General features: G+C 39.3%; 1 protein-coding gene across 8 annotated transcripts in view; it reads left to right on the top strand.

The window, feature by feature from the left end:
- Positions 1-25,930, top strand: part of USP33 (ubiquitin specific peptidase 33) — an 88,679-nt gene that overhangs the window by 15,902 nt on the left and 46,847 nt on the right. The window contains exon 1 of one of the 8 annotated variants that reach the window (XM_027114115.1): positions 2,592-2,802. The exons of the other annotated variants lie outside the window; for them this stretch is intronic. The gene's annotated coding sequence lies outside the window, so the exon portion shown is untranslated. Of the gene's footprint in view, positions 1-2,591; positions 2,803-25,930 lie in introns of those variants that run through there. 8 annotated transcript variants of the gene reach the window in all.

The raw sequence follows: 25,930 nt of genomic DNA, 5'->3' as shown, positions 1-25,930 counted from the left end.
AAAAAAAAAAAAAAAAACTTATCAAAACTGGTGAATTTTTGTGTAGCCATTTTAATACGGAAGATGGAAGAAAAAAAGCAACATTTTTGGCATATTGTGCTTTATTATTTCAAGAAAGGTAAAATCGCAACCGAAACGCAAAAAAAGATTTGTGCAGTGTATGGAGAAGGTGCTGTAACTGATCGAACGTGTCAGAAGTGGTTTGCGAAGTTTTGTGATGGAGATTTCTCGCTGGATGATGCTCCACGGTCGGGTAGACAAGTTGAAGTTGATAGCGATCACATTGAGACATTAATTGAGAACAATCAATGTTATACCACACAGGAGAGAGCCGACATACTCAAAATATCCAAATCAAGCGTTGAAAATCATTTGCACCAGCTTGGTTATGTGAATTGCTTTGATGTTTGGGTTTCACATAAGTTAAGCAAAAAAACCCTTCTTGACCATATTTCCGCAAGAGATTCTCTACTTAAACGTAATGAAAACGTTCCATTTTTGAAACAAATTGTGACGGGCGATGAAAAGTGGACACTGTACGATAACGTGGAATGGAAGAGATCGTGCGGCAAGAGAAGTAAAACACCACCAACCACACCAAAGACCGGTCTTCATCCAAAGAAGGTGATGCTGTGTATATGGTGGGATTGGAAGGGAGTTTATTATGAGCTCCTTCCTGAAAACCAGACGATTAATTCCGACAAGTACTGCTCCCAATTAAACCAATTGAAAGCAGCACTCAACGAAAAGCGTCCGGAAAGAGTCAACAGAAAACGCATAATCTTACATCAGGATAACACAAGACTGCATGTTTCTTTGATGACCAGGCAAAAGCTGTTACAGCTTGGCTGGCAAGTTCTGATTCATCCACCGTATTCACCAGACATTGCACCTTCGGATTTCCATTTATTTTGGTCTTTACAAAATTCTCTTAATGGAAAAAATTTCAGTTCCCTGGAAGACTGTAAAAGACACCTGGAACAGTTTTTTGCTCAAAAAGATAAAAAGTTTTGGGAAGTTGGAATCATGAAGTTGCCTGAAAAATGGCAGAAGGTAGTGGAATAAAACGGTGAATATGTTGTTCAATAAAGTTCATGGTGAAAATGAAAAATGTGTTTTTTATTTTTACATAAAAACTGAAGGAACTTTTTGGCCAACCCAATACATATTTAAAATATCTTCTATTTGCTGGCTTGATTTTTCATCTCTTAATGGTGTCTTTTGATGCAGAGATGAGTTTTTTATAGGTGACACAATTTTTGGCAGGAATATTACTAAATAAGGGAAACAGTTTCAAACCTCCTTTTTCAAAATGCTCTCTTCATTGTACAAGTTTCTTTCCAAAAGCAGTTCTCACTCATTTTTGAAACACAACTTTTACTTTGGGGCCATAGGATAAATGTATATATTAAAAAAAATTTTTTTATTAGCATATCGTTGACAGCTACTTGTCATCACAGCAAAGGTCAGAAAATTTAAAACACTTGTCTTTTTTCAAATAAACCTATAAAACTCTCCTTTAAGTCAGATAGTACTTCGCTACAAGACATCAGGGAACAAATGATTTTCATGATCGTTCTCTTATGTCTTTACAGAGGAGTATAAACATTTAAAAACATTTAGATATTTGATTTTTTAAAAATAAAAATTAACCACATTGCTGACATACTGAAGCATGTAAACTGCAATATTTTGAAATATGCTGACCATCAGTGAACCCAGGATAGGTTGTGGTGCAAACTGAGGCCTTGGTGTCAATCCCTATATAGGATGCTGGCAAAACTTCATTTCTTCTATTTTTACCATACGAATAGAATTGAAAGCTCTCATATTCTCTATTTGTTTCTGATGGAGATTGAGCCTCTTACATAATGCTTGAGTACAAGCTCCCATTTGGGAAGCCAAAAAGATAGAGGTAAACAGACATGTTGAAACTGGCAATTTGAACAATTAATTAATATTAATTTAACTATTTTTATTATTTGCATATCAATTGAACGGATTTTAACAGATCCATAAATTACAAGGCAGATCTCTTCAAATGCTCTAGTCACTAAGCAGATACTAAAGTTTCAATAAATATTTGATATGATCTTGATTTTGGCTTAAGGGAAAATGGGAGAGATGAATTTCTACTTTGTAGATGTGGAAAAAGAAACGCAATGACTTTCAGATAGTCTATGTCCTAAGACGTTGGGAGAAGAAAGAGGAGAGGAAGGGAAAAGGGTTGAATTGAATTAAGTAGTCTAATTTTTCTTTGCACAAAGTCGGAAACCTGAGGCCCTTCAGTGGACAGCCTTAACACAAATTCTGTAATGCATAGAGACAGACCTGCTAATGGTCGTAGTGTGACTGCAGAAGAGGGGAAGAACACGTGTAGAAACGAAAAGTGCCCCAGATCTAAAACTGCTCTGCACGTACGGTCCCTGTGCCGCTAGCTACTTTGGAAGTCCCAGCGGTGAGAGCAGCTTGGGTCTCCACACCTGGAGCCGTTCTCCGCGGCCACGCCCCAGAGGCGGGAGGAGCTTTCCTCGAAGCCCCGCCCCTGCCCGCCCTCCTCGCCCTCCTGCGACGCCCTAGAAGCCGGTGGCGGTCGCGAAAACACCGGAAGGAGCTGGAGCCGTTGCGGGAAGTGGCCGGGAGGCTGGTATCCCGCAGGCTGAGCTGCGGGTCCGTTTTCCGGCCTTCCAGAAGCGACGCCGCCCCCTCCTAGGCCAGGGGAAGAAAAGCGAAGCTGGTGGGAGGTGCGGCCGCAGGCCACCGTCGGCCGCGCTGGCGGGGCCCGTGGGGAAGGCCGTGGAGGTGAGCGCGTAGCTGTTGGGAGGGGCGCGGGGTCGAAGTGCGCCTCGCCTTTAGCTAGGGATCGGTCTGTGTTTTCGCTCCCGCGCGCCGGGGCTGTGGCTGCTGCAGCGGCTTCTTTTTCTTGGTTCGGGGTGGTGGTGGGTGCGCGGGTGGGTAGAAGGCCTAGGCCCCTCCGGTGCTCTGCGCTGCAGGGATGATTGGTGGCCTCCCCAGTAGGGGCGGTGGAGGATGCGAGTCAGTCGTAGATTTGAGGAAGGGTCCCCAGGGGGCGCTCCCCTGGGAAGCGGGAGGAAGGAGGGGTGAGAAGAGTCCCGAAGCGGGCCTCCTCTCTTTTCCTCGGTCTCCGCATGCCGGCTTATCAGTCCAGCACGGTGGGCGCAGGCGACTGAAAGCCCCGCAGTGCGCTGGCTCCTGGGTTCTGGTTTCGCTTTGCGGCGTAGTTGGGGTGATCGGACCCATTCGTGCAGCCCCAGGGGTCCCGTTATTAATTGTTGTCAGCAGGAAAACCTAGGCGTCAACGTCACCGAAATTTTTCTTAGACGAATATTTAATCCTTACTGTTTCACCGGTTACTCCTTGCCGTCTGTCCATCCGCAGCTTTTGTTTGAGTCAGTTTCCATGGTGTGTGGTTTCCCAGACCGTTACTCTTACATATTTTACCTACTACAAAATGCTCTTCATTTGAGTATTTACAGGGTGCAAATTGAGCTGTTGGATGACTATGGGTGTTTTGCACTCAAGTATTTTTAGGGTTTACGTCTCATATAATCAGTATAAGGCCGGGAAAATTGGGCCAGAGGGGATAACGCTGGCAGGAGCATAGGCTCTAAACTTACGATAAGGATCTCTAGACTTATTGCTTAATAGATGTATAGAATAGTAGAATTTTTTAGTTTAATCAGATTATTTTTCTTTTAAGGAAAACTTGTTTCAAAAAATAATGAGGCTGTTCTAGTTCCACTTCTGGTTGAGACAGTTGTATCATTTGGAAAGGTCTGACCAAAGCAGATAATAAGCTATTTGATTTGAACCTAATACGAATATTGTTAGTGAATTCATGCTATTAATATAAACATGGGGAAAAGTAGGAATCTTATTGAAAGACAGTGCTAATTTTAAGGAAAAGTAATAGTAATAAGTTATACTACACCGGAGCCTTTATGTTATTTAATTTACTTTGGCAGGATTAAAATAAAAAGGACAGTACAAAAGTATTGCAGGAATAAACTATTTGACCTCTTGCCATATGCAAGAGGGATAGTCTACTTAAGATTGCTTCTTATTTTTGATCTGGTTTATAGCCAGCTTTCACTTTTTTGTCTTGAGCTCTTTATAACTTACGCCTTTATAACCTATTTGTAAAAAATAACTGTGCATTTAATGACGTTAGATTGTAGTAAATAGATTATTTTAATCGTTTGAAATTCAGAGTTAAGGAGATAATTTTTACATTTATTTATTGTTAGAATTTTCAGTGACCTTTCACATATACAATCTTATTTGATCCTCATGCCAGTCCTCTGAGTTAGAAATGCCAAGAAGTAAAGTCTTTTCCCATGACAGAAGCATTTCAAGATTGTGTAAGGATCAGAATTTCCCTAAAGCCTGAAATAATCTTGAAGTAACCTTTGATATAAATTGGAATTCAGCTAAGTATTGGAACACTGTGAAGTATAACATGGGACAGACTCTGGACTCTTTGCAAGGAAATGAAGTACATACATGGTGAAAGATTTTTGGTGAGAAACATGAAATGTAGTCATTTCCCAAAAATAAAGGAATAAGTAACAGCTTTCTTTAGTGTTGTTTTTAAACTTTTTTTTAAGTCTGCATGTGATTTCAGGAGCATTTTGATAAATAGGTTAGTCCCAAAGAGTCTGAGATAAGCTCAGTTTGTTTGTCTGTAAAAAGGAGCATGAATTTTGTACTAATACTTAAGAATGCATACATAAAAATAAATGTTCTTTTCAAAAGTTACTCTAGAAGGCTATGTAGGTCAATATCTATGGGTCTATCAGGGAAAGAAAGCCCTTTGGAAAATAAAAAGAATGGAACATGGTTTCTACCCTTAAAGAATTTAAAGTCAGGCTTGTAGTCAAGTAGGGTAGGTTTTTACAGAACTGTGGTAAAATGTCTTATGACTATTACAATCAGGAATTTAGGTGAGGGAGACATTACTTGTGATTGAATCTTGATAGAGATGATATTTGAGATGAGTGAGCTTTGCAAGGTTTTCAACAGGCGAATATTGGAGAACATTTCTAAAAACAGTAGATTATTGCGTTCCTGGAAAGGTACAACTTATATTTGAGAAAGGATCAGTACAATAGTTTGGCTGATAATAAGTTATGATTTATCTAAGTTAGAAATAGGAGATGAAAAAGACAAATCACGAAGGGCTTCATTGAAGATGTTTGGTTAGAAGAGGTATGTGATCCATATGAATGCAGAATGAGCTGTAATTGGGAGATGATTGAGACCAAGAGAACACTTGGGCAGCTTTAGGTTAAGCAAGATCTTGATAGTGTCACTTTTTTTTTTTTTTCAGTACGCGGGCCTCTCACTGTTGTGGCCTCTCTCGTTGCGGAGCACAGGCTCCGGACGCGCAGGCTCAGCGGCCATGGCTCACGGGCCCGCTGCTCCGCGGCATGTGGGATCCTCCTGGACCAGGGCATGAACTCGTGTCCCCTGCGTCAGCAGGCGGACTCACAGCTGCTGCGCCACCAGGGAAGCCCCGATAGTGTCACTTTTGTGGCCCTTGTAGTTTCTCCAAAGTGCTATCTTGTAAGCAGACCTTGAGATAACATGGGTGCAGGTGAGATGCCAGGAAGCACAAGTGAGGGAGTGGGTAAAGAGTCAGGAAAGGGAAAAAAAGCCAGTGATGGGCAACTGGGGGTTAATCCTGTGGAGATTTTTGTAGAGCTGCCTTAGAATTGTCCTACTAACTGAAGGGTAGATGGGGAGTTTTTCCACCTACTCTAGTCCTCACTGATGGAGATTGTTCTTGAAATGTTTCGAGCACTTCCCATTGTCTTAGCTAGGGTTGGGCAGGCTCCTGTTGGTGGAGGTGGGAAGCTGTCAGGATACTATCTGTACCAGCTGCAAGGTGAGCTGAAGGGATGGGGGCCGGATGTCAACTGTGTCTGTTAATAGGCATTCTTATTAAATAATCAAGATGTGAAATAAAAGCCTCAATTTAGGTGGAGATCTAGAAGAAATGTGAGTTGAGAAGTGATGGATAAAAGAAGCAAGCAGTAGAATTTGGTAACTGGTAGAATATAGAAAATTAGGGATGCTAAAATGGCACTGAGGTTTGAGAGTTATGTAACTTGTGATTGAGGAGGGTTGACAGAAGGTCACTGACATTCAAATTAGTTATTTCAGGAGAATAAAGGAATTACAGTGTGTTGAAGAGTGTTGATAAAGTAGAGTGTAGGTGACCAGTCATTCAAAAGGGAAAGTAGGGTGGAGATTTGAACAGTGCTGCCACCCCTACTAGATACACAGTGTCTGACCCATACCTGATTGGGCCTTTGTTAAATTAGCCTCTAAATGCCTGGGGCTAGCGCGTCCTGAAATATGGCAGTATGGTGAAAATATGAGACTGAATGTGACATAAGAAGATTTCTTACATTTTTTAACTATTTATAAAATCCTGAAGGAGGAATTGCTAATATTTTTAGTAGAGGCATTATTTAGATGAATAAATTCTGATTCTTTTTTATAATCAACAATATTCTGGTAAAGAAAAAAATTGGCAAAATTTCTTAGAGTGGTTCTCATTTGAATATGGTGGTTGCAATTGTTTTTCCATGATTCTACATGTTCTACTTAAGTAGTTTTAATGACTGTCCCATAATGTTGATACTCTGTTAATTTAATTACCCCTCCATCTTGCTCAGAAGTGACTTAGGGTGAAAATTACCATCAGCTGGTTTGTGCTTCATTATATTCATTGATTCTTGTTCTCCATTTCTCTTCCTCTTGCTTCCTCCCTCTTCTCTCTTCCCCCTCTGCCTAGTGTTTGTCACAATTATTTCAACTAGATAAGGCTACAGTTGACTATACTTTGCTGTTATTGGACAGATTTTTTTTCTTTGTAGGAAATGCTGATTAATGTTTACAAATCTTGATTAAGGAATTTTATTTAAAGCGAGGTTGCCGGGTTGGAGCTATGCTTTTGGGTGGTTTATTGTGGCAGTGTTAAGAATAGGTTCTAGAACAGCTAGATTGCAGGTAGAGCAATCAATTAGGAGATTATATAGTTCTCTTAATAGACTCAGTAAGCCTCTCATTAATTAGACTGTTAAGGGTCAAAGGGACCGATGTTTTTAAGAAAAGGGAGATTAGAAGATTAGTACTAAATTTCTTTTTCTTTGTTATGATTTGAACGAAAATTAAGAACGATTAGGGGAAGAGTTATAGGACTGTAAGATCTGTGTGAAGATTTTAAGGAGTTTGTGTTTGCTAGAATATTTATTTAAAGGACAAGAAACACAGTTCTTAAAAGTGCTCATCTGGGGACTTCCCTGGTGGCACATTGTTTAAGAATCTGCTTGCCAATGCAGGGGACACGGGTTTAAGCCCTGGTCGGGGAAGCTCACATGCCGCGGAGCAACTAAGCCTGTGTACCACAACTACTGAGCCCGTGTGCCACAACTACTGAAGCCTGCGCGCCTAGAGCCCACGATCCGCAACAAAAGAAGCCACCGCAATGAGAAGGCCGTGCACCACAACGAAGAGTATCTCCCGCTCGCCGAAAGTAGAGAAAGCCCGCGCACAGCAACGAAGACCCAACGCAGCCATAAATAAATAAATAAATTTAAAAATAAAACAGTGCTCATCAGGGGACTTCCCTGGTGGTGCAGTGGATAAGACTCCACGTCTTATCCACTGGGGGCCCGGGTTCGATCCCTGGTAAGGGAACTAGATCCCACATGTGTGCTGCAACTAAGAGTTCGCATGCCACAACTAAGGAGCCCATGAGCCACAACTTAAGACCCGGCACAACCAAACAAATAAATATATTTTTTTAAAAAGTGCTCATCAGCATATTTTATAGATTAAAAGTCTCCACGGACTCTTATTATGGATTAATTTAGAATAAAATAAACTTTTCTGCCTATTGTACTCTTTGCTGATATTAATACTTCTATTGTCAATGTTTTTGGCTTGCTTTTGTTGTATAGTAATTTTCTTCTATGGTAAATATGGAAAAATAAGCTGTAAGGTTATTATAATGTTGCATTTTTACAATTAAAATAATTTTGAAACCTAGTATTTAAAATAGTACAGTTGGGCTTCCCTGGTGGCACAGTGGTTAAGAATCCACCTGCCAGTGCAGGGGACATGGGTTCGAGCTCTGGTCCAGGAAGATCCCACATGCCGCGGAGCAGATAAGCCCGTGTGCCACAACTACTGAGCCTGCACTCTAGAGCCGGCGAGCCACAACTACTGAGCCCACATGCCACAACTACTGAAGCCCACGCACCTAGAGCCCGTGCTCCGCAACGAGAAGCCACCGCCATGAGAAGCCTGCGCACCACAATGAAGAGCAGCTCCCGCTCGCCACAACTAGAGAAAGCCCATGAGTAGCAACAAAGACCCAACACAGCTAAAAATAATAAATAAAATTAAAAATAAAATAGTACAGTTGGGGGCTTCCAGGGTGGTGTAGTGGTTAAGAATCCTCCTACCAATGCAGGGGACATGGGTTTGATCCTTGGTCCGGGAAGATCCCACGTGCCCCGGAACAACCAAGCCCGTGCACCACAACTACTGAGCCTTGCGCTCTAGTGCCTGCGAGCCACAACTACTGAAGCCCACGCGCCTAGAGCCCGTGCTCCACAACAAGAGAAGCCACCACAATGAGAAGCCCGCGCACTGCAACAAAGAGTAGCCCCCGCTCGCTGCAACTAGAGAAATCCCAGGCAGAACAACAAAGACCCAATGCAGCCAAAAATAAATAATTATTTTTAAAAAAACAGTTTAAAAAAGTAAAAGATAAAATAGTACAGTTGGACTAGTCAGATTAGTTGTAGTAATGGAACAGTTGTATAGGTTGAAACTACTGACAGACAAATCAGTTTTTCTGCAGTCAGAGAATCTTAGAATTGACTTTAGGGCAAAATGCTGTCCTTTGAAACACCTGACAGTTGGTCTTCCAGCCTCTGTGTGTAACAATGATGGGGAACATCCTACTTCCCAAGGTTCCACCTTCCATTTTTATATAACTCTAATTGTTGAAAATCTTCACCATTGACTGGAGTTGCTATTTCTAAATTTCTCAAGTTACGTAAAAAAGAAAAGATCTCTCTTACTTTGGTCATAATGTCCAAATAATTGGAATGCATGTATCAAGTCCTCCAACTTTTTTTTTTTTTTTGGCTGCTTGGAGCGACTTACGGGATTGTAGTCCCCCAGCCTAGGGCCTGGGCAGTGAAAGTGCCGAGTCCTAACCACTGGACCGCCAGGGAACTCCCCTCAAGTCCTCCAACTTTTGTCTTCCGCTGTCTAAACATAACATCCATACTTTCAATTTTTGCTTATAATAGTTAACATTTATTGAGTGCTTACTCTCACTCTGTTCGAAGTAATTTATATATGTTAACAAATGTGTTATATAACACCCCCCAACTCCACGAGGTAGATTTTTGTAATTATCTCAATTTTATAGATGAGGGAACTCAGGCACAGAGAAGTGACTTAACCCTGGTCACAAACCTAGGACATAGTGGAGCTTGGATTTGAACCCAGGTAGCCTTGCTCCGGAAACTTTACTTTTAGCCATAGTGTTGTCTTTATGAGGATACAGTTTTCAAATTATTTAAGACTGTCTATGGAAGGCATTTGTATTCTGTAGCTTTTAACGTTCTTCATAAATAAAACGTTCACTAAATAATCTACTTAGTTTATGAGTACAATAAGACTGGCTTCTCTTTTTATTGTGAAACCTATTCTGTTGATAAATTGAGTGAGAACTGCACTGTTGTTTCCTTCGTCTTTTAGCATCTAGAATCTAAATACCTGAAACCCTTTTTTTGGCCTTACTTTAGACAGTAGACTCTTTTTTTTTTAATTAATTAATTAATTTATTTATTTTTGGGTGTGTTGGGTCTTCGTTTCTGTGCGAGGGCTTTCTTTAGTTGCGGCGAGCAGGGGCCACTCTTCAATGCGGTACGTGGGCCTCTCACTATCGCGGCCTCTCTTGTTGCGGAGCACAGGCTCCAGACGCGCAGGCTCAGTAGTTGTGGCTCACGGGCCCAGTCGCTCCGCGGCATGTGGGGTCCTCCCAGACCAGGGCTCGAATCCGTGTCCCCTGCATTGGCAGGCAGATTCTCAACCCCTGTGCCACCAGGGAAGCCCCTGACAGTAGACTCTTTTAATGCCAATATAGAATACTATATCCATCCTTGTTAATCTTAGCTCATTTTTCTAAATAAAATGTCATTTCTTTAATTATTTTTATAATTTTATAATTAGATTTAACTAGCCTGTCTTCTGTGTCTTTATCCAGATTTTTGTTAAGAATTTTGAACAGTTCTGCCATCTGCTAATACAGAGTTTCTTCTGGATTCATATTAATCTTCTGTGTAACTAATAAATTAGCAACCAGTTCTCATGACAAGTTTTTTTGTCACAGTCGCTTGATTCTGATTCTTTATAAATAGCTTTACTTTTTGGAATAGACTAGATAATGGAATACAGGCAGTTTTTCAATATTAAAAGGTTCTCCTTAGGTTACCAACTATGTCTTGATGTGTAACAAATATTAATAACACTGGTCCCTATGCTTTTCCTGTATTAAAACTTGAATGTCTGCTATTCTTTTATTAGGATGACTGGGTCAGAATTTGGGGCCTGAAGATTTGGGGATTGTACTGCTAAAAAGTAATATCTTCCCCACCTCCTTAAAAGTAATATCTTCAGAAGCAGTTTTGAATCTACAGATGGGCACTTGAGCCCCTGCCAAAGCTGTACATCATACAGCATGATGCTGTCATTTCAACCTGGAAGATTTTTCAGTTGTTATTACCATCATTATTGCTGAGGAGATTTCAAATTGTCCAGATAGGGTAGATAGAGGGAAAAGTTGTCTGATAAAAGATTGCAAAGGTCAGGACAAATTGAGGTCAAATTATGGAAAGCCTTAATTTCCATGCACAGTTTGAATATCTTTTGCTCTCTAGTAATTCCCAACCTGTGATCCCCAAGCTTCCAGAGGAGTCTTAGAGTTTTGTAGGTTAATAGTTTTGTAGATTTATATATTTTGGAGATTAAACCCTTGTTGGTTTCTTCACTTGCATATATTTTCTTCCATTCTGAGGGTTGGCTTTTTGTTTTGTTTATGGTTTCCTTTGCTGTGCAAAAGCTTTTAAGTTTAATTAGATCCCATTTGTTTATTTTTGTTTTAATTTTCATTACTCTAGGAAGTGGATCAAAAAAGATCTTGTTGCAGTTTATGTCAAAGAGTGTTCTGCCTATGTTTTCCTGTAAGAGTTTTATAGTGTCTGGCCTTACATTTAGGTCTTTGATCCATTTTAAGTTTATTTTTGTGTATGATGTTTGGGAGTGTTCTAATTTCATTCTTTTACATGTAGCTGTCCAGTTTTCCCAGCATCGCTTATTGAAGAGACTGTCTTTTCTCCATTGTATATTCTTACCTCCTTTGTCATAGATTAGGTGACAATAGGTGCGTGGGTTTATCTCTGGGCTTTTTACCCTGTTCCGTTGATCTGTATTTCTGTTTTTGTGCCAGTACCATACTCTCTCGATTACTGTAGCTTTGTAGTATAGTCTGAAGTCAGGGAGCCTGATTCCTCCAGTTCCATTTTTCTTTCTCAAGATTGCTTTGGCCATTTGGGGTCTTTTGTGTTTCCATACAAATTGTAAAATGTTTTGTTCTAATTCTATGAAAAAATGCCATTGGTAACTTGATGGGGATTGCATTGAATCTGTAGATCGCTTTGGGTAGTATAGTCATTTTCATAGTATTGATTGTTCTGATCCAAGAACATCGTATATCTCTCCATCTGTTTGTTCATCTTTGATTTTTTTCATCAGTATCTTATAGTTTTCTTTTGTAAAAAATAAATTTATTTATTTTTATGTATTTGGCTGTGTCGGGTCTTAGTTCCAGCCTGCAGAATCTTTGTTGCGGCATGTGGGATCTGTCGTTTCAGTGAGCAGGCTTCTCTCTAGTTGTGGTGTGCGGGCTCTTGAGCGTGGGGGCTCAGTAGTTGCGGCACGCGGGCTCTCTAGTTGTGGTGCACAGGCTCCAGAGCATGCAGGCTTAGTTGCCCCGTGACATGTGTGATCTTACTTCCGCAACCAGAGATTGAACCCGTGTCCCCTGCATTGGAAGGCGGATTCTTAACCACTGGACCACCAGGGAAGTCCCAGTATCTTATAGCTTTCTGAGTACAGGTCTTTGGCCTCCTTAGGTAGGTTTATTCATAGGTGTTTTATTCTTTTTGTTGTGATGGTAAATGGGACTATTTCCTTAATTTCTCTTTCTGATCTTTTGTTGTTAGTGTATAGGAATGCAAGAGATTTCTGTGTATTAATTTTGTATCCTGCAAGTTTACCAAATTCATTGATTAGCTCTAGTAGTTTTCTAGTAGCATCTTTAGGATTTTCTGTGTATAGAATCATGTTATCTGCAAATTAATTCTCATTAAGCTGTTTAAATACCAGAACATTAATAGCAGAATGGAGAGAACTGATCTTTCTCTAGTCCCCCTTTCTTCTTTGCTGTGAGGCAACATTCTGAGTACATAACCTTCAAAACTGTATTTTTATCCTTTTACAGTGGATATGTACATACAGATACAACGTGCTATTATGCATGTTTTGTTTTGGGGCTTTATTTTTTTTGAACATTGTTTTCTTACTTTTTTTGTTTTTTTTTTTTATTTTAACTGAAGTATAGTTAATTTACAATGTTGTATTAGTTTCCGGTGTACAGCAAAGTGATTCTGTTGTACATATATATATTTTTCACATTTTTTTCCATTATAGTTTATTACAGGATAATTAAATATAGTTCCCTCTGCTATACAGTAGGACCTTGTTTACCTGTTTTATATATAGTAGTTTGTATCTGATAATCCCAAACTCCTAATGTATTCTTCCCTCAGGTTTTAAATTTTTACTTCAGTGGTATCATAGAGAATGTATTATTTTGCATCTTCCTTTTTTTCTATTCAACATTATGTCCTTTAGATCTACTCATGTTGATAAATTATCCATCCAGTTCATGAAGTTAAACTGATGTGTAGTGTTCAGTCATGAATATATATACATATATATGTATATATATGTATATGTATATATATATCCAACCTTGTATTGATGCACTTAAAACATTTTACAGTCAAAAGTGAGATAACATACTGTCTAGAAAGCAGTGAGAAGAACATTTCCATCCCATTGGCAAACATTGGTGTTAAGAAGAAAATGTATAGTTTAAATACTTTTATTATTAAGTAAATAAAACTAAGAGAATTCAGTTCCCATATTTAGGGATTAAGAAAATAAAACAGAAACCAAATAGGACATGGGGATTAAAGATAAAACTGTAATTAATGGAAGTGGAAACAACAAAACAAAAATAGTGGGAAGGATAAATCCCAAAGCTGGTTCTTTGCAAGGACTGATGAATTAGATAAACCTCATATAGAAGAGAAGAAAATGGAGTAAAAATATGCAATATTAGGAATGAGGAAGGCGACATCATAGATACCCAGGTATAGGAGAGGTTAACGGAATTTTATGCAAACCTTCTTGAGAATACTACATGTTATGCCATGATGCCAAAGTTGAAAGTCAAGATTAATGGATAATTTTTTTTTTTTTTTTTTTTTGTGGTACGCGGGCCTCTCACTGTTGTGGCCTCTCCCACTGCAGAGCACAGGCTCCGGACGCGCAGGCTCAGCGGCCATGGCTCATGGGCCCAGCCGCTCTGCGGCACGTGGGATCTTCCCGGACTGGGGCACAAACCCATGTCCCCTGCATCGGCAGGCGGACTCTCAACCACTGCGCCACCAGGGAAGCCCTGATGGATAATTTTATACCAAAATATAAATTAATAAAATTGACCCAAGAAGCAGAAAAGTTGAATTGACCAGTTCTTGCTCAAGGATTGAAAAGATCATTGAAGATCTGTCCTTGAAAGAGACAGCATAACAGATGGTTTCACAGCTGACTTTTATTTAGTTTATAAACAACATATAGTTTTTTTAAAAAACTGTATTGTATGTTATTAAAGATGCAAAGCTACTCAGTGCATTCTGTGAAGTACACATATTGGGTTAGCCAAAAAGTTCGTATGGGTTTCTCCATAAGATGTTACAAATTTTTGGCCAGCCCGATACTTTTATCCCTGATTAAAATGCTATCAAAAAAGGTCAATCTCACTTACATCTAGAAATGCAAAATTTCTAAATACAATATTAGCCAATAGAATCTAGATATGAAATAACGGACTAATAGTACATTTTGACCCAGTAGGGTGTATTACATCAGTGCAAGGATCCTTAGTATCAAGTCTGTTAATATAATAGATAATATTAACAAATGAAACAAGGAGTCTAGGAAGCCATCAGTAGCTGCTGAAAAGACATTTAAAAAAAAAAATCTTTATTGGAGTATAATTGCTTTACAATGTTGTGTTAGTTTCTGCTGTATAACAAAGTGAATCAGCTATATGCATATGTATATCCCCATATCTCCTCCCTCTTGAGTCTCCCTCCCACCCTCCTTATCCCACCCCTGTAGGTGGTCACAAAGCACCAAGCTGATCTCCCTGTGCTATGCAGCTGCTTCCCACTAGGTATCTATTTTACATTTGGTAGTGTATATATGTCAGTGTTACTCTTTCACTTCATCCCACCTTCCCTTTCCCCATGTCCGCAAGTCCATTCTCCACATCTGTGTCTTTATTCCTGTCCTGCCCATAGGTTCATGAGAACCATTTTTTTTTTTTTTAAGATTCCATATATATGTGTTAGCATGTGGTATTTGTTTTTCTCTTTCTGGCTTACTTCAGTCTGTATGACAGACTCTAGGTCCATCCACTTCACTACAAGTAACTCAATTTCGTTTCTTTTTATGGCTGAGTAATATTCCATTGTATATATGTGCCCCATCTTCTTTATCCATTCATCTGTCAATGGACACTTAGGTTGCTTCCATGTGCTGGCTATTGTAAATAGTGCTACAGTGAACATTGTGTTACATGACTCTTTTTGAATTATGGTTTTCTCAGTGTATATGTTTGGGATTGTTGGGTTATGTAGTAGTTCTATTTTTAGTTTTTTAAGGAACCTCCATACTGTTCTTCATAGAGGCTGTGTCAATTTACATTCCCACCAACAGTGCAAGAGGGTTCCTTTTTCTCCACACCCTCTCCAGCATTTGTTTTTTGTAGACCTTGTGATAATGGCCATTCTGACCAGTGTGAGGTGATACCTCATTGTAGTTGTGATTTGCCTTTCTCTAATGATTAGTGATGTTGAGCATCTTTTTTTTTTTTTTTTTTTCTGTACACGGGCCTCTCACTGCCGTGGCCTCTCCTGTTGCAGAGCACAGGCTCCGGACGCGCAGGCTCAGCGGCCATGGCTCACAGGCCCAGGTGCTCCGTGGCATGTGGGATCTTCCCGGATGGGGGCACGAACCCGTGTCCCCTGCATCAGCAGGCAGACTCTCAACAACTGCGCCACCAGGGAAGCCCGAGCATCTTTTCATGTGTTTGTTGGCAATCTGTATACTTTTTTTGGAGAAATGTCTGTTTAGGTCTTCTGCCCATTTTTGAATTGGGTTTTTTGATACTAAGCTGAATGAGCTGCTTGTATATTTTGGAGATTAATCCTTTGTCAGTTGCTTCGTTTGCAACTATTTTGTCCCATTCTGAGGGTTGTCTTTTTGTCTTGTTTATTTTTTGTCTCCTTTGCTGTGCAAAACCTGTTAAGTTTCATTAGGTCCCATTTGTTTATTTTTGCTTTTATTTCCATTTCTCTAGGCGGTGGGTCAAAAAGGATCTTGCTGTGACTTATGTCATAGAGTGTTCTGCCTGTGTTTTCCTCTAAGAATTGTATAGTGTCTGGTCTTACATTTAGGTCTTTAATCCATTTTGTGTTTATTTTTGTGTATGGTGTTAGGAAGTGTTCTAGTTTCATTCTTTTACATGTAGCTGTCCAGTTTTCCCAGCACCACTTATTGAAGAGGCTGTCTTTTCTCCATTTTATACTCTTGCCTCCTTTATCAAAGATAAGGTGACCATATGTGCGTGGGTTTATCTCTGGGCTTTCTATTCTGTTCCATTGATCTATGTTTCTGTTTTTTGTGGCAGTACCATACTGTCTTGATTACTGTAGCTTTGTAGTATAGTCTGAAGTCAGGGAGCCTGATTCCTCCAGCTCTGTTATTCTTTCTCAAGATTGCTTTGGCTATTCGGGGTCTTTTGTGTTTCCATACAAATTGTGAAATTTTTTGTTCTAGTTCTGTGAAAAATGCCATTGGTAGTTTGATAGGAATTGCACTGAATCTGTAGATTGCTTTGGGTAGTCCAGTCACTTTTACAATGTTGATTCTTCCAATCCAAGAATGTGGCATATCTCTCCATTTGTTTGTATCATCTTTAATTTCTTTCATCAGCATCATAGTTTTCTGTGTACAGGTCTTTTATCTCCTTAGGTAGGTTTATTCCTAGGTGTTTTAGTCTTTCTGTTGCAGTGGTAAATGGGAGTGTTTCCTTAATTTCTCTTTCAGATTTTTCATCATTAGTGTATAGGCATGCAAGAGATTTCTGTTCATTAATCTTGTATCCTGGTACTTTACCAGATTCATTGATTAGCTCTAGTAGTTTTCTGGTAGCATAGGATTTTCTATGTATAGTATCATGTCATCTGCAAACAGTGAAAGCTTTACTTCTTCTTTTCTCATTTGGATTCCTTTTATTTCGTTTTCTTCTCTGATTGCTGTGGGTAAAACTTCCAAAATATGTTGAATAATAGTGGTGAGAGTGGGCAACTTTGTCTTGTTCCTGATCGTAGAGGAAATGGTTTCAGTTTTTCACCATTGAGAACAATGTTGGCTCTGGGTTTGTCATATATGGCCTTCATTATGTTGCGGTAAGTTCCCTCTATGCCTACTTTCTGGAGTGTTTTTATCATAAATGGGTGTTGAATTTTGTGGAAAGCTTTTTCCGCATTTACTGAGATGATCATATGGTTTTTATTTTTCAGTTTGTTAGTATGGTGTATCACATTGTTTGATTTGCATATATTGAAGAGTCCTTGCATTCCTGGGATAAACCCCACTTTATCGTGGTGTATGATCCTTTTAATGTGTTGTTGGATTCTGTTTGCTAGTATTTTGTTGAGGATTTTTGCATTTATGTTCATCAGAGATATTGGCTTGCAGTTTTCTTTTTTTGTGACATCTTTGTCTGGTTTAGGTATCAGGGTGATGGTGGCCTCATAGAATGAGTTTGGGAGTGTTCCTCCCTCTGCTATATTTTGGAAGAGTTTGAGAAGGATAGGTGTTAGCTCTTTTCTAAATGTTTGATAGAATTCGCCTGTGAAGCCATCTGGCTCTGGGCTTTTGTTCGTTGGAAGATTTTCAATCACAGTTTCAGTTTCAGTGCTTGTGAGTCGTCTGTTTATATTTTCTGTTCCTTCTTGGTTCAGTCTCAGAAGGTTGTGCTTTTCTAAGAATTTGTCTATTTCTTCCAGGTTGTCCATTTTATTGGCGTATAGTTGCTTGTAGCAATCTCTCATGATCCTTTGTGTTTCTGCAGTGTCTATTGTTACTTCTCATTTTTCATTTCTAATTCTGTTGATTTGAGTCTTCTCCCTTTTTTTCTTGATGTGTCTGGCTAATCAATTTTGTTTATCTTCTCAAAGAACCAGATTTTAGTTTTATTGATCTTTGCTATTGTTTCCTTCATTTCTTTTTCACTTATTTCTGATCTGATCTTTATGATTTCTTTCGTTCTGCTAACTTTTGGGGGGGTTTTGCTTCTTTTTTCTTTAATTGCTTTAGGTGTATGTTTAGGTTGTTTATTTGAGATTTTTTTTTGTTTCTTGTAGGATTGTATTGCTTTTAACTTCTCTCTTAGAACTGCTTTTGCTGCATCCCATAGGTTTTGGGTCATCATTGTTTTCATTGTCATTTGTTTCTAGGTATTATTTGATTTCCTCTTTGATTTCCTCAGTGATCTCTTGGTTATTTAGTGACGTATTATTTAGACTCCATGTTTTTGTATTTTTTACAGTTGTTTTCCTGTAATTGATATCTATTCTCATAGTGTTGTGATCAGAAAGGATACTTGATATGATTTCAGGTTTCTAAAATTTACCAAGGCTTGATTTGTGACCCAAGATATGGTCTATCCTGGAGAATGTTCCATGCGCAGTAGAGAAGAAAGTGTATTGTGTTGTTTTTGGATGGAATGTCCTACAAATTTCAGTTAAGTCCATCTTGTTTAATGTGTCATTTAAAGTTTTTGTTCCTTATTTATTTTCATTTTGGATGATCTGTGCATTGGTGAAAGTGGGATATTAAAGTCCCCTACTATGATTGTGTTACTATTTCCTCTTTTATGGCTGTTAGCATTTGCCTTACGTGTTGAAATTCTCTTATATTGGGTGCATAAATATTTACAATTGTTATATCTTCTTGGATTGATCCCTTGATCATTTTGTAGTGTCCTTCATTGTCTCTTTTAATAGTTTTATTTAAAGTCTATTTTGTCTGATACAAGAATTGCTACTCCAGCTTTCTTTTGATTTCCATTTGCCTGGAATATCTTTTTCCATCCCCTCACTTTCAGTCTGTATGTGTCCCTAGGTCTGAAGTGGGTCTCTTGTAGACAGCAGATATATGGGTCTTGTTTTTGTATCTGTTCAGCCAGTATATGTGTTTTGGTTGGAGCATTTATCCATTTACATTTAATGGAATCATCAATATGTATGTTCCTATTACCATTTTCTTCATTATTTTGGGTTTGTTTTTGTAGGTCTTTTCCTTCTCGTGTGTTTCCTTCCTAGAGAAGTTCCTTTAGCATTTGTTGTAAAGTTGGTTTGGTGGTGCTGATTTCTCTTAACTTTTGCTTATCTGTAAGCGTTTTAATTTCTCCATTGAATTTGAATAAGATCCTTGCTGACTAGAGTATTCTTTGTTGTAGGTTTTTCCCTTTCATCACTTTGAATATGTCCTGCCACTCCCTTCTGGCTTGCAGAGTTTCTTCTGAATGATCATCTGTTAACCTTATGGGGATTCCCTTGGTTATTTGCTGCTTTTCTCTTGCTGCTTTTAATATTTTTTTTGTAGTTAATTTTTGATAGTTTGATTAATATGTGTCTCAGAGTGTCTCTCTTTGGGTTCATCCTATATGGGACTCTCTGTGGTTCCTGCACTTGATTGACTATTTCCTTTCCCATGTTAGGGAAGTGTTCGACTGTAATCTCTTCAGATATTTTCTCAGTCCCTTTCTTTTTCTCTTCTTCTTCTGGGACCCCTAAAATTGAATGTTGGTGCATTTAATGTTGTCCCAGACGTCTCTGAGACTGTCCTCGATTCTTTTCATCCTTTTTTCTTTATTTTCCTCCCTAGTAGTTATTTCCACCATTTTATCTTCCAGGTCAGTTTTCTGTTCTTCTGCCCTGTTATTCTGCTATTGATTCCTTCTACAGTATTTTTAATGTCAGTAATTCTGTTGTTAATCAGTGTTTGTTTCCTCTTTAGTTCTTCTAGAACCTTGTTAAATATTTCTTTTGTTTTCTCCATTGTGTTTCTGAGATTTTGGATCATCTTTACTATCATTACTCTGAATTCTTTTTCAGGTAGGTTGCCTATTTCGTCTTCATTTATTTGGTCTTGTAGGTTTTTACCTTGCTCCTTCATCTGTAACATATATATATATATATATATTTTAAATTAAATTAAATTTATTTATTTATTTTTGGCTGTGTTGGGTCTTCGTTTCTGTGCGAGGGCTTTCTCTAGTTGCGGCGAGCAGGGGCCACTCTTCATCGCGGTGCGCAGGCCTCTCACTGTCGTGGCCTCTCTTGTTGTGGAGCACAAGCTCCAGACGTGCAGGCTCAGTAGTTGTGGCTCACAGGCTTAGTTGCTCCATGGTATGTGGGATCTTCCCAGACCAGGGCTTGAACCCGTGTCCCCTGCATTGGCAGGCACATTCTCAACCACTGCACCACCAGGGAAGCCCTGGAACATATTTTTTTGTCGTTTCTTTTCTTTTTTCTTTCTTTTTTTTTTTTTTTTTTGATGGATGGATGGTGCTGTATTCCTGTCTTACTGGTTGTTTGGCCTGAGACATCCAGCAATAGAGTTTGGAGGCAGTTGGTTAGAGCTGGGTCTTGGTGCTGAGATGAGGACCTCTGGGGGGCCTCACTCTGGTTAATATTCCCTGGGGTCTGAAGTTCTCTGTTAGTCCAGTGAGTTCGACTTGGAACTCCCACCATGGGAGCTTGGGCCCGACCTCCAGCCTGGGAATTGAGATCCCGCAAGATGGTCGCTGGGGGTTCCTCCCGTCCCCTTAGGTCTCCGTGGTCCCCCACCAGTGCCTGGTAGGTGCCCTAATTGTGAGGAGATGTGAATTCCACGTCCTCCTAGTACACCATCTTGACTCCGCCGTGAAAAGACATTCGATAGAGTTCATTAATACCATTTCTAACTAATATAATAATATAAATCAACTATACTTCAGTTTTTAAAATTAATTTATTTTATTTTTGACTGCATTGGGTCTTTGTTTTTCTAGTGGCCAGCGGTGGCAACTCTTCATTGTGGTGCGCGGGCTTTTCATTTCAGTGGCTTCTCTTGTTGCAGAGCACAGGCTCTAGGCATGCGGGCTTCAGTAGTTGCAGCACGGGGGTTCAGTAGTTGTGGCTCTCAGGTTCTAGAGCACAGGGTCTGTAGTTGTGGCGCATGGGCTTAGTTGCTCTATGGCATGTGGGATCTTCCCGGAGCAGGGGCTTGAAGCTGTGTCCCCTGCATTGGCAGGCAGATTCTTAACCAGTGTGCCACCAAGGAAGTCCCTGTACTTCAATTTAGAAGACCATTTCTGATTTTAAAAATGTAAGTACACTAAGAATGGAAAAAAATTATAGCAGATATCCTAAATGGCAAAACATTAATATAAGGACCCTGACATGGATGCTTACAGTCACCTTTATATTCAAGATTGCCTTTAGAGGTTCTAATAAATGCATTAAAACAGTAAAATTAAATAGCTGGTAGCAATATTGGAACAGAAGAGGTAAAATTATCAGGTTGTCTAGTGTACTTAGAGAGTAGACAAGGAAATGGAAATGGAACAGTGAAGGAAGTATGTTTTTACAGTTATCAAACTATTCTGTGTAGAATATTAGTTTCTGAATTAGATTAATATAATATGGGCATAGACAGATGAGTTTAAAAAAATAGAAAATCCAGAAATATTTTATGTGCCAATTTAATAAAGAATAAAGATAGGATTATAATTCAGTGGGAAATGTGTTGATTGTATAATAAAGGCACTGGTACAAATGTCTACCCATCTGGAGGAAAATAAAATTGGATTCCTGTCTTAAGATAAACTCCAGATAGATTAAAAGCCTTGTTAAAAAAAAAAATTTAAGGGTATTCTACAGCTTTAGCTCTATAAATTAGGGTGAAGGAAACCTTAATATTGGAAACTCAGATGCTATTATAGAATGAGATCTGTCTGATTTTATAAATGCAAACTTTTAATAATAAAGCGTACCATAAGAAAGTTAACAATAGTTTTAGGCTTTTTTTTTTTTCGGTACGCGGGCCTCTCACTGTTGTGGCCTCTTCCGTTGCGGAGCACAGGCTCTGGGCGCACAGGTTCAGTGGCCATGGCTCACGGGCCTAGCCGCTCCGCAGCATGTGGGATCTTTCTGGACCGGGGCACGAACCCGTGTTGCCTGCATTGGCAGGCGGGCTCTCAACCACTGCGCCACCAGGGAAGCCCCTGACAAAAATTTTTATATATAAGGTGTACAATGTGGCAGTTTCATATAAACATACATTGGAAAGTAATTACCACAGTCAAGCTAGTTAGCATTCATTACCTCATGTAGTTACTTTAATTTTTTTTTCTTGTCATGCCCCCACCCCTTCCCCTTTGGCAACCACCTGTTCTCTGTGTTTATGTGTTCGTTTCTGTTTTGTTTTTTAGATTCCATGTATACGTATTTGTCTTTCTTATTTTGACTTATTTCACTTAGTATAATACCCTCTAGGTCAATCCATGTAGTCACAAATGGCAAGGTTTCATTCTTTTTTATGGCTGAGTAGTATTCCATTTTGTGTATATGTGTGTGTGTGTGTGTGTGTGTGTGTGTGTATACACCCCACATATTTTTTATCCATTCATCTGTTGATGGATACTTAGGTTGTTTCCATATTTTGGCTGTTGTAAATAATATTGCATTAACATAGGGATGCCCATGTATGTTTTTGAATTAGTGTTTTTGTTTTCTTCAGAAAAGTATGCAGAAGTGGAATTGCTGGATCATATGATAGTTCTATTTTTAATTTTTTGAGGAACTTCCATACTGTTTCCCATAGTGGCTGTACCAATTTTCAATCCCACCAACAGGGCACAAGGGTTCCCTTTTCTCCACATCCTCACCAACACTTGTTTGTTGTCCTTTTTATAATAGGCATTTTGACAGGTATGAGGTGATATCTCATTGCAGTTTTGATTTGCATTTGCCTGATGATTAGTGATGCTGAGCATCTTTTCATGTGTCTCTTGGCTAGCTGTATGTCTTTTATGGAAAATGTCTATTTAAAATGCCCGCTTTTAAATCAGGTTGCTTGCATCTTTGATGTTGGGTTGTATGAGTTTTTTGTATATTTTGGTTATTGATCCCTTATCAAATAAGGGGCAATTGTGGGGTCTTCTGTTGTGGCAGCGCTGACTGCTGTGGGTGTGCTAGTGGCTGGGGCTGGCCCCTGGCCTGGTTGGCTGCCAGGTGCTGCCTCTTGTAGAGGTTGCCAGTCAAGAGTGGAGTTTTGTTTCCTGCAGACCGCCAGCTTTCCCATACTCAAGCCCTGCTGGCCTTCAGAGCTAGATATTCTGGGGGCTTATTTTCACTGTGCAGATCCCTCAGGCTGGAGAGCCCAGTGTGGGGCTCAGAACCTTCACTCCTTGTGGAGAAACTCTGTAGTAGTGATTTCTTTTTTAATATTCCTTATTTTTGGCTGTGTCTGGTCTTAGTTATGGTACGTGGGATCTTTCATTGTGGCACGTGGACTCTTCATTATGGTGCGTGGGCTTCTCTCTAGTTGTGGTGTGCAGGCTCTCTAGTTTAGTTGTGGCTTGTGGGCTCAGTAGTTGCGGTGCACAGGCTTAGTTGCCCTGCAGCATGTGTGGTCTTAGTTGCCCAACCAGGGATCCAACCTGCGTCCCCTGCACTGGAAGGTGGATTCTTAACCACTGGACCACCAGGGAATTCCCTGCAATTGTGATTATTCTCTTGTTTGTGGGTTGCCTACCCAGGCGTGTGGGTCTTGACTATATTGCATCCCTGCTCCTTCTATCTATTTCATGGTTCCTTCTTCATATCTTTAGTTCTGGAAAATCTTTTCTGCTAGTCTTCAGGTCATTCTCGTAGATAGTTGCTCTGTAAATAGTTGTAATTTTTGTGTGTGTGTGGAAGGAGGTGAGCTCGGGGTCTGCCTACTTCACCATCTTAGTAAAGTATCCCCTGGTCAAATGTTTTTTGTCAAGAGTGCCAAGACCATTCAGTGGGAGAAAAAACAGTCTTTTAGAGAAAGGGTATTGGGCAAACTGTATATCCATATGCAAAAATATGACATTGGATCCCTACCTTACACAAACATACAAAAATTGACTTTAGTGGATCAAAGGCCTAAACATAAGAACTAAAACTCTTAGAAGAAAACATAGAGGGGGGAACTGTGACATTGGATTTGGCAGCGACTTCTTGGATCTGACACTAAAAGCACAGGTCACAAAAGTAGTAAATAGATAACTTGGATTATATCAGTTAGAAACTTCTGTGCATCAAAGGACACAGTCAACAGAGTGAAAAGGCCACCTATGGAATGGGCGAAAATATTTGCAAATTGTGTATCTGGTAAGGAGCTAAATATCCAGAGTACATAAAGGACTCCTACAACTGAACAACCAGAAAGCAAAAACTCGATTAAAAAAATGGCTCAAGTACTTGAATAGACTTTTCTCCGAAGAAGGTATATAAATAAATGCCTAACAAGCACATGAAAAGATGCTCAACATTACTAATTGCAAAAATGCAAATCAAAACCACAGTGAGATATCACCGCAATTGAATGTTATTCAGTCTGGGAAAGGAAGGAAATTCTGGCCCAAGCTATAAAAATCAACGAACGTTGAGGACATTATTCTAAGTAAAATAAATCACAAAGAAAATACTCTATTTCACTTGCGAAGTACCCTGACTAGTCAAATTTGTAGAGACAAAAAGTGAAACGGTGGTTGCCAGTGGTTGGTGGGAGGGGGAATGGAGAGTTGCCGTGTAATGCTGTGGAGTTTCACTTTTGCAGGATGGGATGAGTTCTGGAGATTGATTGCCCAACAGTGTGAGTGTACTCAATGCTACTGAACTGTACATTTAAAAATGGTTAGGATGGGCTTCCCTGGTGGCGCAGTGGCTGAGAGTCCGCCTGCCAATGCAGGGGACACGGGTTCGTGCCCCGGTGCGGGAAGATCCCACATGCCGCGGAGCGGCTGGGCCCGTGAGCCATGGCCGCTGAGCCTGCGCGTCCGGAGCCTGTGCTCCGCAACGGGAAAGGCCACAACAGTGAGAGGCCTGCGTACGGAAGAAAAAAAAAAAAAAAAAAAGGTTAGGATGATAAACTTATGTGTATTTCATCAAAATTAAAAATTAAAAACTTAATAGACAAATAGTAAGTTTGAAAAATGGTTGCAGTATAGAAGACAAGATTCTGTTTACAAGAAGAGGCTATCAACCCAATTGTAAAACGGGCAAAGATTTAAAGAGCCATTAAATAAAATAACAAATCTAGGAGGCTATAAAATTCATGAAAAGACAGTCTCACAGGTTGTCAAGGTAATGCAAATTAAAGAGTCTCGTGCTCCACTGACTGAGCTAGCCACGCATGTCAAGACAATGCAAATTAAATACTAGTGAAATATAACAGCATACCCATCAAATGACAACAGTTAAAAAAAAGAAAGCCAGTAATACCTTTACTAGTATAGAAAATGGTGTTGATGTACAGAAAATGGTATTCCCTTATGAGTGGAAATATGAATTGTTATAGCATTTTTGGAAAGTAATATTGTAAAATCTATTTTTATAAATTGGCCCATGTAATACAAATATAAAAGCCCACCCATTATGTTTACATGGATTTTTTAGTGGCAGAATATGGAAGCAAAGTGAAAGTCTATTATTAGAAGAATTGATTGAATGCATGCATCCATGTGTGAATGCATTTCGTATGTATCCATGAAAATTTTGACATAAATGGATGTCTTTTAAAATATTATTGAAAAAATAAAATATTATTGACAAAAAAGATGGCCATGTATATCTCTGTATGTGTATTTGTGTATGATTTATATAGAAAATTATTAAAGCATACCTACAGGTTTTATAGTGCAGGTATGCTGGTGATAAATTCTTTCAGCTTTATTATGTCTAATGCAGTCTTTATTTTGCCTTAGTTTTTGAAAGATATTTTCCTAGGTATGGAGTTGTTGGTTGACAGTGTTCCTTCAGTAAACTGTAAAGATGTTGCTCCTCTGCCTTCCAGCTTATGTTGTTTCTAGTATACATTCTGGGTCTTTTGGGGCTGCTTTTAAGATGTCTGTCCTGTCACTGGTTTTAAGCAACTTGTTTTTGATATGCTGTGGTTTTATTTGTTCTTATATCTTGTGTTGCTTCAATTTGTAGGTTTTTTAGTTTTCATCCTGTTCAGACTTTTCCATCTAGCTGAGTGATGCTCTTGTTTAAGTTTCTCCATCTTTGTGTTTCATAGTTTCTTTTGCTGTGTCTTCAAGTTCATTATTCTTTTGCCTTGTCTTATCTACTCTTAATCTCATCCATTGTATTTTTCACCT

This window comes from Aethalodelphis obliquidens, unplaced genomic scaffold (genome assembly GCF_003676395.1).
Source record: "Aethalodelphis obliquidens isolate GAN/ISIS:26980383/991018 unplaced genomic scaffold, ASM367639v1 scaffold13, whole genome shotgun sequence".
Lineage (NCBI taxonomy): Eukaryota > Metazoa > Chordata > Mammalia > Artiodactyla > Delphinidae > Aethalodelphis > Aethalodelphis obliquidens.
The sequence above is the reverse complement of the archived record's forward strand: the minus strand, read 5'-3'. Positions and strand labels throughout refer to the sequence as shown.